Here is a 14,520-nt window from a genome sequence, read left to right as displayed (position 1 = left end):
TCCTCAGCTTACTTCCGTGTATAAGATGACCCTCAATTTTTAGTCTAAAGATTTTAGAAAAAAGTATTGTCTTATACACGGAAAATATGGTATTTCTTTCGGGCACTAACTAGTAAATGAGCTGAATGAGTCTCTATGACATCCCTCTCCCTGTATCTGGGGGGGAAGGAGGTTTCAAGCCCCCCTCCCACGGAAGCCTGAAGCTGCCGATAATAGTGAACACTGCTTTCCAAATGGAAATGAGGGGCAGGGAGAAAGCAAGGCCCTGAGTAGTGCTTGAGCCACTGGAGGAAACGAGAGCACCATCTCTTGAATCAGCTGCTGGGATGATGCACCACTGCCCAAAGCAGCAGATTAAAGAGGGGAAATGATGAAGGGGCTGCCCTTCATTTCAGATTGCAGTCAGCCATGGTTAAGTGAGACTGCTGTAACTGAAACAGCAGATACGGGGTCCTGCTGTAACAATGTCCATAGGATCTCTTTAGCGTGCTCGAAGAGCATATTAAGAAGTCCTGCCTCGAGTGCTCTGGCAGACTGGTAGGTTGTTTCTGCTGAATTTTCATTGTTCACCTCTCCGTTGAGGTATGCTCTCTCTAGAAAGGTTTGCCTGGCACCGACTTTGTTGTTGGTTTGGAATCAGGACAAGACCTTCAACTGGATTTTTTAAAACTTCCCACAAAGTCACTATCTACATGTTTCTTCAAGTAGTGCTCCTAGACTTTGTTGTTGTTATCTTTGTAGCCTTTACAATTCCTTTAATATTTGTTGATTTTGATATTTCGATTCTGCCTGATTTATTTTTATTTCCATTTTTAAATTAATTACTATTTAACTAGCCTTTGTTGATTTTATTATTTTATTTTCTAGGCTGGAACCCCATTAGTTATAAAGTTATATACCACTCCATAGGGCTTAAAGCACTCTCTGGCAGTTTACAATTTGATTATGCAGGCTGTGCATTGCCCCCAACCCCTGTCAGCTGGGTACTCATTTGACAAACCTTGGAAGCATTGAACGAGTCATGCTTATTGATGTAATGCCAGCGGCATAACTTTCAGTGGCATCGGCATTTCCTCTTGCACAGCAATCGCATGAGTTGGTGTGCAAGAGGAAATGCCTACTGTGACTTCCTAAACTGTACCTATTCACAACTGTAATTTATGCTGCAGGTATACCAGTGGAAAGATACAATAGAATGCTGGCCATTTTCATGTACCTCGCCCTGAGAGTTTTGGCTTTGGGAGACTCAGAAGTGAATGAATAAGCGGTCTTCCAAAATACATGCATAGCAACCCAGACAGTATTTATTTCCTGCATAATGTGACATGGTCACCCACTTGGCCATAGAAAGCGTTTTCTGCTTATAACACATCATCATTAATCAACTGTATTGCACAGAAGTGATTTAGCATGTTTTTTTCTCTCTTGTTTTAAAGACTTTACATGTCTAGTCTAGGCTAACAGGCAAAAGTAGAGCGACAAATTAGATGGGGCAGTGACCTTGTTGATTTGTCATTTTCTATTTGTTTTCTATGGCATGCGGGCACTTTGGGAGACTTCTGATCTTTTAGAAATCCTAGACTTTCGCTGTAAACAAATTTAAGATGAAATGGTTCTGCTCTGTTTAGGCAGAAAGTCCCTTGGCCGTGACGCGACCTCATCTCCTATTCTGCCAGCAAAGAATTATACAGGGACACCAATACTTTCTCCAGTTATGCTGCTAAACAGAAATATAACTCTTCACAGCACACGGGTCCAGATTACTATTTATTCTAGGGGCAGCCCTATGCTTTGAAGCTGAAACAAACATGCAGGGGTTTGAAATATGTAATCCATGACTTAATGTTGCCAGATTTCAGCTTCCCTCACTATTGGCCAGCCTGGGTAGGGCTGATAGGAGTTAGAGTCCAACAATACATGAAAGGGCCATAGGTTTCTTCTGTGGAGAAATGATTATCAATCACTAATTTATAGAGTTACTATCAGTCGGAAGCAACTAGACAACACATAACAACATAACAATGAGTTTCTCTATTCCTCTTCTAAGTCATTCTCGGAAAGAAACAGTACAGAAGGTGCCAACTTTTTATTCATTTGTCTGGATGTTGTACTCTAACCAGAAGTTTATATTTATTTAAAAACAGATGAATAAATTAGCTCCAGTTTGCCCTAGTCTCTGACAGGATGATGAAGGCCCCAAATACTCTCTTGATTTTCTGCCCAATATTTGTGCACCCAAGTTCTCAGCAAGAGAACTTGCTTATAAATTTGCAAAGTTCCAGTGTCCTTTTGAATTTGAAATTCAGACAAAATCTAAGAAATTTTCCTTAACTGGGTCTGGGTATCCATAACATAGAAGAATTAGCTCCAAGTGCAGAATCTTCAAAACCCTTGAATAAAATATCAATTCAATTACATATATATGAATTCACTATGTGGATTCACTCCTTGAACACAAACATATAGGAATTATATCTAGAGCAAGTTGGCAAGGGCCTCTAAATGGTAACATCAGCTCTGGCCTCTTCAGTTCTCTTCCTCTTTTTGATTCAAATCTCTTACAGGCCTACTTTTTCTTAACCCCAACCCTTTAGGTTGAACCAACATTTTATAGGAGTTACACAGTCATTTCCTCACAGCCACACATGTAGTTAGTAATCATACTCCAATTCACAAAGCAACTTCATAACCCAAGATTTGAAACAAATTTGTTCTGAAATTAATTATGATTACAGTGGTGCCTTGCAAGACGAATTTAATTCATTCCGTGGTTAATGTTATCTTGTGAAAAATTCATCTTGCGAAATGCTTAGGAATGCATTGAAATCTAATTAATGCATTCCTATGGGCAAAAAAAATTCAGATAAAAGTCAAATTTGGTTTACAAAGGGTTTATTAAAGGCATATATATACTGCAGATGATTTTTAAAAATTCAATTAAAAAACTTTAACTTTTTAAATATCATAGAAAAACATTCTAAATCAGCAAACATGGGGCAGGAACAAAAAACGGAAAACATTTGTCTTGTGAAGCACGACCACAGAAACATTCGTCTTGTGAGTCATCAACCCCACTGCCAAAACCATTGATCTTGCAAGTTTTTCATCCCATGAGGCATTCGTCTTGCGAGGCACCACTGTATTTTGAAACCACATTCTCTGTTTGCAAAAAAAGGAGGGGGGGGAATGCAGAGATTAAAGCTTTCTTTTAGGACGAAGATGGCAGACCTGAAAAGAGGCAAATTCGTGTGGTGCTAAAGCTGAAGTAGGCACCGTTTAATCCTGTGTAGAGATGGGTATGAACCGGTTTGTCCAGTTCATAAAGGTGGCAGCACAGGTGCTGCTGATCCCCTCCCCTGCGTCCTCAGCCAATTAGCCACTCACCAGGCCCAGCTTGCTTGCTTTTTCCACCTCCTCGGCGAATCTCCCAGTCACAAGCAAGAGCGCAGACTTCTCTGCCCCGCCCTTTTGCCTGAGTGGGCCATCAGCCAAGAGGGCGGGGCAGAGAAGCCTGAGCTCCTGCCGGGACTGGAAGGTCAGTGGAGGAGGTGCAGGAAGCCTCGCAGGCGGGGCTGGTGAGCGGCTGATTGAGCCAGAGGAGGCAGGGAAGGGGGAGCAGCAGTGCCTGTGCTGCCACCTTTACGAACTGGGACAAACTGCCACAAACTGATCCATGCCCATCTCTAATCCAGTGTCCATTCGAACTAGAGTAGACACATTAAAGTTGATGGCATTTAATAATCACAACAAGTAAAAATAAGTTTGACTCAGTTCAGTGAGTGTCCTATCAGGTCTACTTTCAGTGGGTCTGCTAACCTTCATATTAACATATCCGACTGGCTATGAGCCTTCAGCTGCTTTAATGGGGTCTTAGCAGGTGCCTAAAACAAGCCTGCCCATTAGGGTTCAGTTCCCAGGGTACCCCTGTTTATAAGCACAGTATCCACTGACTGTACGGATCCATTTGTGTTTTCCTCATTTACGAAAAATGACAGATATACATTTCACACATACAAAACAGAATGGCAGAGTTACATTGTGCTTTCTGGCCCCAAGCAAGTTGATTTGATACAAACATTTCCATATGCTCAGCTAGGCTCTTTAGAGTACTAAACTGCTGACACGGGAAGAAAAATTACAGACATACTGTGTATGTTGAAACAAACGGAACATTCATTATATTCTTCATCAGCTTCTGAAATAACATTTAATACTGCATGTCATGTCACCATCCCACTCTCCAACCCTGATTGTTAATGTACATTTTATTGTGTAAGGTATTAGCATGCCAGCTTTCATCTACATTTGGTTTTAGCTGATAGCAATCAAGGTAATTTTACTGCCAATAACAATGATGCCAGAAATAACATAATTTAATAGTGTGCGGTTTGTCTCTTGTTTAAAACTTTATGCAATGATCACATAAATAGCTAATATCTAATGCCCTGGACTCACTTTTAACAAATGTTGACATTATTGAGCACAATCTGATGGAACTTGTTCTTGCTTACAATCATATCGTGAAACAAATTAGTTAATTTCTCTGGGTTTTGTTTTTTGTTCAAAAGCACATATTCTTCTAGAGTATTGTTAAGAACTGCCATTCTTAAAATAGATCTCTTGAACTTAAGGAATGAAAGCAAGCCAAGATATTCCTGAAAAATAAGCTCTCACTATGGGTGATCATCATGCTTACACAGGAAGTCAATAAGGCTTACTAATATGAATCGACTACAGGTCAAACTAGAGGATATACAAACTACTTCATTGAAATTGGTTGGATCTAATAATACCCTGTTTCCCCCCAAAATAAGACCTAACCTGAAAATAAACCCTTGTATGATTTTTCAGGATGCTCATACTATAAGCCCTACCCCAAAAATAAGCCCCGGTTAAGTGAAATCCCACCCTCCACCATGGTGCAGCAACCAGAAGAAGATGACATGACTGTATTTGAATAAATGTAGATTGTTGTACATGAAAAAAATAAAACAACCCCTGAAAACAACCCCTAATGCATTTTGGGCAGCAAAAAATTAATATAAGATCCTGTATTATTTTCAGGGAAACACGGTAATAATAGTGAGCTTTATCGGGAATGGGACTGAGAAGACATCCCACCCACCCCAACCATAGCTGCCTCTTCTTGATATTACTCAGGTCCTAACCTGAAGACTTCGATTTGTCAGAAACAAGAGGCTCAAAAGAGGAACAAGCCAGAAGAAGGGGTAAGAAGATGGCTCAGATGCAGTTCTGGCCCCCATATAGGGCATGAAACATTAGCTGCCTAGAAAATGGGATGCTAGGAACAACTTCATGGTACTGACCATGAGCATGAAACAATGGGCCAGTATGGAGATGAATACATGATGTGTATACCCAGGAAGATGTTACATCATGAGCCTGCAGTGTTCCTTATATAGAAATGCAGTGCCTAGGGTTTTGTCACCTTTTGAAAACAATAGAGAACTATTTCAACACGTTTTGTCCCCACCATATCATTCACCAATGAAGAACCATCTTGTAGTTAGCAACTGGAGAAGAAGCTAAAGAAACCAATCAGAATGCAGGAAATTTTAGGGGTATCAATGGAACAAAAAGCCACTGAATCGTCAGAGAAGAGGCTTTTTCTCCCGTCAGTCCTTTCCCCAAAATCTTGGTTCCTGATCCCCTTCTCTTCCAAAGTGAGGAGGACTCCCCCTCTCCCTAACCCATCCTTCTCTTAACCAAGCTGCCTACTTAGCCTCTCCTGCGTCCCCTATCTAGGATCTAGTAGGAGGCTCTGCTGGACCTACCTGTCTGGATCTATGGGATCAAGATCGCCACACCTCTAAGTTGAATTAGGTAGATATAATATTTTATTCTGGTTCTAATATTTTGATTTGCCAGTTTTGCTGCCATATAATTGGGAAGTTTTGGCCTGCTTCTAAGAGTCATGACTGGAGGGAGTTTTAGACAATGCTAATAAGGTTAACCGGACAGAAGGTTAGCTCATGCTGTTTCAGCCCTAGTGCTCACAGACTAATTATGTGTTCTAGAGTCTCCTAGGTATCAGCATCAAGCTAAAGTGGTCAGAAGTTGCATGAATCTTCTTTATCCCTGTTTTTAAAGATGGAGACAAAATTCACACACTTCCTTTATTTCAGCAGGCACTTCACCTGTTCTCAATGAATTCTCAAAAAATATGCACAAGGGCTCTTAAGATTACATCTGTACGTTGCGACAGTACTGGGCCAATATTTGGAGATGCTGGTTTCCTCAACACTGGGAACATTTTTTGCTGCTCCATCCCCTAGAGAGGTTTTGCAAACAAGACGTGAAGGAACATTAGGAGACTATATGTTTCTCAGAGGGCCATAGTAAAGCCAGGGCTCATGGGGTCAAAGCCTGAAAACTTTTTAATTAGCTGGAATTACAACTTAACATGCCATTCTTCCAAGTTTAGCTGTCTCACAGGAGCTGGAGAGATGTCTCTATATTAGCTGAAATCCTGTTGTTTAGCATAAGAAGACTCATAATTTTCTTAGCCAGGAAATAAAGAGTTCGCCACAAATCTCAGGGGGCCTGTGTACATACTGACTTGGTGAATGCCTGCATCCCCTTGAGAATTGTGACAGAGGGCTTTTTATTTGCCTGTCAGTAATGGACTGAAAGTTATAAAATTTTGTTATGCTAAACTATAAGATTTCAGCCACTGTTGTGAGTTATCCCTGTAGTCATGCAAAGTATGTTGGGATGGCTTGGTTTAGAATGGGTAATTAAAACCCATTAGCTTTAGGAAGCACCTGCTTCTGGAAAAAAAAACTGATAGAGGTGATTTGTAGAGGCAGTACTTTCAAGAAAAGCAAACTCCCAGTCCCATAATTCAGAAGGAACCCTCCAGGCCTAATTATGGGACAGGGACCTGTCAAATGGCAGGAGGTGGAGCAGCCCTCTTACCTCCATGGTTCCCACGCTGTTTCTTTGTGCCCTTGGCAAATCCTCCCGTGGGTCTTTATGAAGGCAGCCTCCATAGGGACCCACTTTCCCATGCCTATGTGCAAGTGGCAGGGAACCATCAGAATTTGCAGGTGCCTTTCAGAAGTGCAAAGAAATGTTTCAGGAAAGGCCTCGAGGTAAGAGGTCTGTTCTACCTCTTACCATCCAACAGGTCCCCATCCCATAGCTTTGCCTGGGGGTTTAACCAATGAAGTATGGGACTTGGAGTTAATTTCCCCCAAAGTCCCATCCCTAGAGGTTTGTGCATCTCTTTCAACACATCTCCTTACACTTTTATTTATTTATTTATTTATTTATTTATTTATTTATTTATTTATTTATTTATTTATTTATTTATTTATTTATACATACCTCACCCATCTGGTCTAAAAGACCACTCTAGGCGGTTCCCAATATATTAAAAACAGTGAAATAATACAAAAAATAAAAATTTTCCTAAATCATATTGCAATAAACAGAATACAACAATAGAATAGAAAATACATAAGGAGAGAATAAACAGAAAAGTCAGATATTAACTGGCGGGAAGGCCTGAATGTATAGCCATGTTTTTAATTGACTTTTAAAAGTGCCCAAAGTGGGGGCCGCGCGGATCTCAGGAGGGAGATTGTTCCAGAGGCGAGGAGCCACCGGCGAGAAGGCCCGGTTTTGTGTCTTTTCCTTCCGGGCCGCTCTCGGCGTCAGGCTCCTCAGCCTCACCTCCTGGCTCGCGTGGGTGATCCGGGTAGATCTTGGTGGGAGTAGGCGTTATTGTTTCTCCCTTCAAAGTTGCTTCTGTGTTGTGTATTATTCCTCTTCTAATTTAGGCTTAGTATTCTAACAGACCGTATGCCTCAATATATCTTTCGTCTTTCTCTTAGCCTCAGAAAATGCCAAGTTGAAGCCCAGTTACAGCTTTATCTGCAAAGGCTACATCCCAATTGAGAACAAAGTGGTGGGGGAGGGGCCAGTCTCTCTCATTCCACAGCAAGTGGCCTCCCTCCCTTTGATAGACATGGGGATAAAACCCAAAAGAATTGTGTAGTTATTTCCAGGATTATTAAATTACATATCTAATATACTTCCTGGGTTTATAACTGAATTTATATAGAGTTTATAACTGAATTCATCTCAGCCATGCTCTGGTTACATCTAATGAGGATAATTATTACAGGGCTTAACTATAATTCTCTATTGATTCCCTTGCACATGAAACGCTTCTGTTGGCAAGCCAGGCTGGAGAATTTCAACAAAAGGCACCTTTAACTTGTGTAAATATTGTTACTTTGAGGTCTCGCCCTAACCTGCTTACAGCCTCTAAGAACCAGTTCCTCACGTGAGCCAAAATGAGATAAAAAGGGGAAGGGAGAGTGGCTTAATGCAAGGACGGGGGAGGTGGGAAAGAAAGAAAGCTGGACCCCAAAAATGCAGCTAATTCCATCCTGTCAGCAGTGGATATTAAAGATTATGAGCAGGCACAGTTATGTATAAATCACAATAGCGGCACTGTTGAATTTTTATATGGTTTTATACAAGCAGGTAAGATTCAGAGCGCTAGCTTGGTATCATCTGTAGTAATCGGGTCCTGCAGTGGAGAATTCCCCTTGCATTTTCCTTACGTGCAAGAGATGGGTGTTGAGTTTATTTCAGTCTTTGGGCCTGGTATTCATAATTCCAGTTAGCTTTTTAAAAATTCTCTTCCTATTGACTCAGGCATTCTCAGGGACAACAAGGCTACTTAATGCCAGGCATGATGGGAAGAGTTTGTCCTCATCAAAACATTATTCCCATGTACAATAGACCCCAAGTTATAATAGCTTGCTTTGTGACCTGTGTGTTTAGGACCACACCAATGTTACCAAATGCCCCCCTGCCCCTGCCCCAGGATATAAAACACAGCATCATGACCTCTGGAGGACATCAGGAAGTGCAATGGCCAAAGAGACAGGTGGGATTGAGGGCAAGTGGGAGGGAGGAAGCAGGCAAGGCAGAAGAAGACAGAAGACAGAAGAGGAAAGACAGAGGACTGGTGGCTTCTAGTAAAAGCAAGGGCTTAAACAACTCAATGCAGTTCAAAATTGTAAATGTAGTCTACATATGGAAACAGTTTTGGAAATGGGTTTCAGGTAGCCACTGGATGATGCACTCATTGCTGTATATGATGTGATGCTATACACCTAGCTTTCTTCTTCATGGCATAATCCTGACTTATCTGTCTGACAAATTTATCTATCCCAACTCTTGCTCTCATTCACTGGATCTGCAAATCTCACACTCAGGACTATGAGCCTCACAATCACAACATCTGACCAAATTTTCCCAGCTTCTTTTCTTACCTAACTTGTTCTGGAAAACCTTAAAGCTGCCATTTTGATTGGTCCCATTGATGGTATTGCCTTTCAATTATTGTGAATTTTGTTTTATTTTATTCTCATGGACCAATTTGGCTACTTTTTGTTTTTGTGCTATCTAAATACTGTTGATATATATAGGGATGAAGATTTTCTGGACTCTTCTGAGGTCAGTGCTGAAATTATATGCACAATTAAAAAGTCAGCTGTGGGATACTGCAAAGGGGTGGGAGACCAATTATTAAAGACAACCAACTTGGCATGTTTCACTTCCTGCACACTGCTGATGTTTCAGTGTAATTCTCCTGGGTTTCTAAACAGGTGTTTCTTGAGGTCATGACCGCCTTGCTTTTCTGATGCATGGGAAGGTAGGATGAACATGACAAGAATGAGAAAACTCCAGCCTTGAATTAGTTGTAAGAGGTAACATTTTAAGGAAGCAAAGTGAAATCCATTATTGACAAAAGATGATTTCCATGGACCCAACCTAATGAAAGAAAATTTAGACTTTGGATATTGAGATATGATATACATACCATCTGTTAAGGAAAAAATACCTGACATTCCATCTCAATAGAGAGTCAATTGTCTAATCAAATGATATCTTCTTTTTTCCCCATGGGTGGAGAAATGATATTACAGATATTAAGAGCATATACTGTATACTGCTCTTAATATCTGTAATATCATTTCTCCACATTTCTCCAATGTGATACAGTATACTAATTCAAGTATTGGACTAAGGAGACATGGGTTCCCACTCAGTTACAAAATTCAGTGGGTCATCTTGGGTCAATCAAACTCTTTCAAGCTGACCTGCTTTCCAGGGTTATTATGAGGTTGTCATGGTAAAGAAGAGAGCCATTCTGTCACACTGAGCATACTGGCAGAAAAGTCTGATATGAAAATAACAAGCAAACAATAAACAAATATAGACCTTGATGTGTCTATATTTGTTTACCTCCAGCACTGCCTGGAGACTGTACTGCAGTGGATGCAGGGAAATGGGCTGAGGCTGAACCCGGACAACATGGAGGTCCGGAGGGTGGGTGCCCCCACTGTAGGTGGTTTGAAAAACTGTCTTGTTTGGGGGGATGACCCTTACCATTAAGAGTGGGGTTCTCAGCTTGGGAATCCATCTGGACCCGGCGCTCACCATGGAAACCCAGGTGGCGTCGGTGGTTCGTACCGCCTTTTTTCATCTTTGGCGGATAGCCCAGCTACAACCCTATCTCGATGTCGGGGCACTCACTATCTTGGTACATGCGCTCATAATCTTAAGATTAGACCACTGTAATGCGCTGTACGTGGGGCTACCTTTGAGGCTGATGTGGAAACTAAAAGTGGTGCAGAATGTGGTGGCCAGACTCCTTAGCGAAGTGAGAAAATACCAACGTATTTCTCCTACTCTGGCCTCATTGCACTGGCTACCCATTCGGTTTCACATTGACTTCAAAGTTTTGATGCTTATGTATAAAGCCCTAAACGGTTTAGGGCCTCTGTATTTGACGTAACCAAGATCTACCAAGATCTACCCATATCACCCGATAGAGTCAGGAGGTGAGGCTGAGGAGCTTAATGCCAAGGGAGGCCCGGAAGGAAAAAACAAGAAACCAGGCCTTCTCGGCGGTGGCTCCTCGCCTCTGGAACAACCTTCCTCCAGAGATTCGGATACCCTTCGCTGGATATTTTAAAAAAACCAATTAAAAACTTGGATGTTTAAGCAGGCCTTCCCTCCAGTTAATACTTAATTTTTCCTTCTTCATTTTCCTTCTGTTATTTTCCTCCCATCATGAAGAAATTGTTTATTTTTTTCCTTTTGCTATATTGATATGTGGTTTTTATGTGTTGGAAGCCGCCTAGAGTGGTCACAAGACCAGATAGGCAGGATATAAATGAAATAAATAAATTAATAAACATAACCAGTTATAGTTACACTGCAAAAGTAGTGAAGAGATCCATCTTTATGTTACATTGCAATATAACTTTGTTGTACTTCTAAAACAAAATTAATTATGACTAACGTGGTATTTGTAACAAGTTATTTCCAAGCTCTTATCATGGTTATTACAGATTTTTAAAGTCTTTATAAAAGGTCTGATCATTAAAAACCCCATAAAACTATTAAAAAGTATTTACATTCCCTTAAAACCAGAAACACCAAAAACACAAATAAATTAAAAATAGTGTTCAACATAGAAGCTTTAAAAAGAGCTCAATTAGTTAAAAGCTTGTCTAAACAAGATATTGTTCACTTGTTGCTGGAAGAATAAAAGAGATGAGGCCACCGTAGCCTCTCAGAGACTGGGAGTAGCCACAGAGAAGGCCCTTTTACATGCTCCCTCCAGACATGTTTGTGAAATTGGTGGGATTGAGAGAAGGGCCTCTCCTGAAGATCTTAAGACCTGAGAAGATTCATACAAGGTGATACAGTCTTTCTGACTTGCCTCTAGCCAGTGGCATAGCATGGGTTTCCAGCTCCTGGGGCAAGGCGTGTATTGTGGAGCATGGAGCATGTGTCCTAATACAACATGAGAGTAGGGTGGGGCATGGGGATAGAAGCCCACAAGGCGGCACCATGAAGTGGCCACGGAGCCACCTGAAGTCTACATTGGCAGTGGTGGCAGCAGTAGAGGCAGGCCTGGCACTCCCTGGAAGCTCAGACTTGGACCACTGGGAGGAGGAAGAGGAGCACAAGGAGTAGCTGTGGGAGTGCACCAGGCAGAGCAGCCCATACCCCTAAGAATTTTGCACCCAGGACAACTGCCCCCTCTGACACCTGCTCCCACTACACTGCTGTGTCTAGCTTCATAGCCAAGTGTCTTTTTTTACTTGATTGTAGTTGGCATCATTTGAGCAACATATCTAGTTTCCTACTGATGGCTGAAGCTAAGCATGCAGGTGTGTGTGCGCACACACAGAGAGAACAAGCACAAAAGACTGTCTGATTGCTCATATGGATGCAAATAACTCATCCAGTGCTTTTTGTACGTTCCTTTTTACAAATCCATGTGACAAGGTAGCAGAGAAAATTAATCTGAATTTTGCGCAATTGTGCAGGAAATATGTCTTACAAATGCATAAATTCTCACCAAGACTGAACAATCCATTTGAGAGTTTTGATTTTTTGGTTAAAAGCCTCTATCTATGCAGAAGTGCAGGGATGTACAGAGCACAATTAACTTCAAGTTTCCCCAGAGCAGACAACTCCTTTTTGTCTCTTCAATTGGCACTTAACAGTTTCAGTAACTCACTCTGAGACACTGGTAAGAGAAAGAATATAATGTTTCATTTACTCACAGTTCTGAGCAGATAAAAAAACAGCACACTGTACAATGAATGACTGCTTACTCAGAAAATTCACAGCCTGATTTCCAGCAGACGCCTGCAGGCTACATACTAACTGCACAGCTGAATGCTGACTGCATTAACTGCCAAACTGACTGAAAAGAGAGGAGGGAAAGAGGCTCAAACAGAGAGATGTCGCTGTCTTTCAAACCAGAGGCAGGGAAGAACAATCAGTTACTGCTGGGTGGATTGACAGTCACCCCAGCCCAAAAAGGTCCCTCCCATCCAAATCTACTAACAGCAGCATACAAGTCTGAAATAACCCCAACAGAGTCAACTAATCAAAGATAAATATCAGCCTCTTATCACAAACCGGCCCATGAGTTGCATTCCTAGTGGAAACGGTGGTCAGCGTTGCTGTAATTAAGTGCTGCTGTGCTGCTTTCAACTTAAGTTGAACACTATGAATTAGTGACTTCTGAAAGGTCCTATTAGTAACAGTCCTGCACAGGTCTTTCAAACACAAGACCATGGCTTCATTTATTGAGTCAATCCACCTCACGTCTGGTATTCCACTCCTCTGCCTTCTGCATGATGTACCCAAAGTATGATACTCTCTGTTGCGTAATCTTTGCTTCTAGAATCCACGCTTTATTTGATCTTGCACCCATTTATTTGTCTTTCTTGTGGTATGTAGTATCTGCATAAGTGTGCTGAAAAGGAAACAGATCCTTTTGGACATAAACCTTAGGTGCCACTAGCCATTCTTAAAAATCTGAGAATCACTGCGCTCCGAAAGGGACAAGGTGGGAATGACACAGTAGAAAATCACTCGGCTTGTTCCCAGTTGCATAGGCATGGCAAAGCAACTGGAAAGGTTGTGTCCATGTCAGGCTCCTGACTTTGGAAATGCAGGGAATATAGGCTATACGCAGTAGTAGATTTCTGAAACTGGAGGAGAAATTTCATTCCCTCTCTTTGTCCTGGTGGAAATTTCTTCTGCTGGAAATATATATACAGTATATTATTTTGGCTACAACATTAACATTAAAAGTAAAGACAGCTTGAGTCTTAATCCAACTCAAGTTGATTTTTATTATGTCCCAGTGTTTGTTTTTCCCTGCTTTTATGACTTACCATGTTGATTTTTGCTATAAGAAAGACGCACAAACCAAAGATACATGGCATAATTATATAAATTCCTCTGTGTGGAGTCTGTGAAAAAGGTTGATCTGTTTTTACAGGGAAACACACAAAAATGCTCATGCTGATGGCCCTCCTTGGCATTTATTGCAGGGCTGCCACTACTAAAACTTAAAGGCAGCCTTGTAAATTTTATGGAAACTACATGCTGCAGTTATTAGCCCAAAGACCTCCTGTCTCAAAGGAATGGGTCAGATTTTGCTTTCCACATACACATGGGTTTACACCTGAAAGAGATTAGTTGGGGACCACCAGTAGCTTGAAAACTTAATCTCCAGTATTTTGTTTCCAGTTTTGCTCTGAAAGATACTCCAGGTGTTCTAATTAATTAGCTGGGGTAAGTCACTGTGTCACTGGTCTGCATGGAACAGCTGTTTGCTGGTCACACCTTCTCTTCAGGAGTGTTTTCAATTAAGAACTGGTTAGCACACATTTTAAAAGTTTTGAAACATTTATGTGAACATGTATGGGAATGATTCCCCCATCCCCACCAACAGCAACCAAATGGCAGGGGGGAAAGCCTTCAGCAAAAGAGATGTTGGGAAAAGGAAGAATTCGGACTATTTAAAAAATGTATGGCTAGATTTATAACTTTTAGGGGCAACGCAGCCAAATGGAAACACATTTCAACCGTGAGGGATGGTTGTGGTTGTTTGGGTTTCTTTCAGCTTTTCTTTTTTCCAAGGTTAAATTCGTTTCA

This window comes from Pogona vitticeps, chromosome 1, assembly GCF_051106095.1.
Source record: "Pogona vitticeps strain Pit_001003342236 chromosome 1, PviZW2.1, whole genome shotgun sequence".
NCBI classification, from domain to species: domain Eukaryota; kingdom Metazoa; phylum Chordata; class Lepidosauria; order Squamata; family Agamidae; genus Pogona; species Pogona vitticeps.
Note: the sequence above shows the minus strand (reverse complement) of the source record.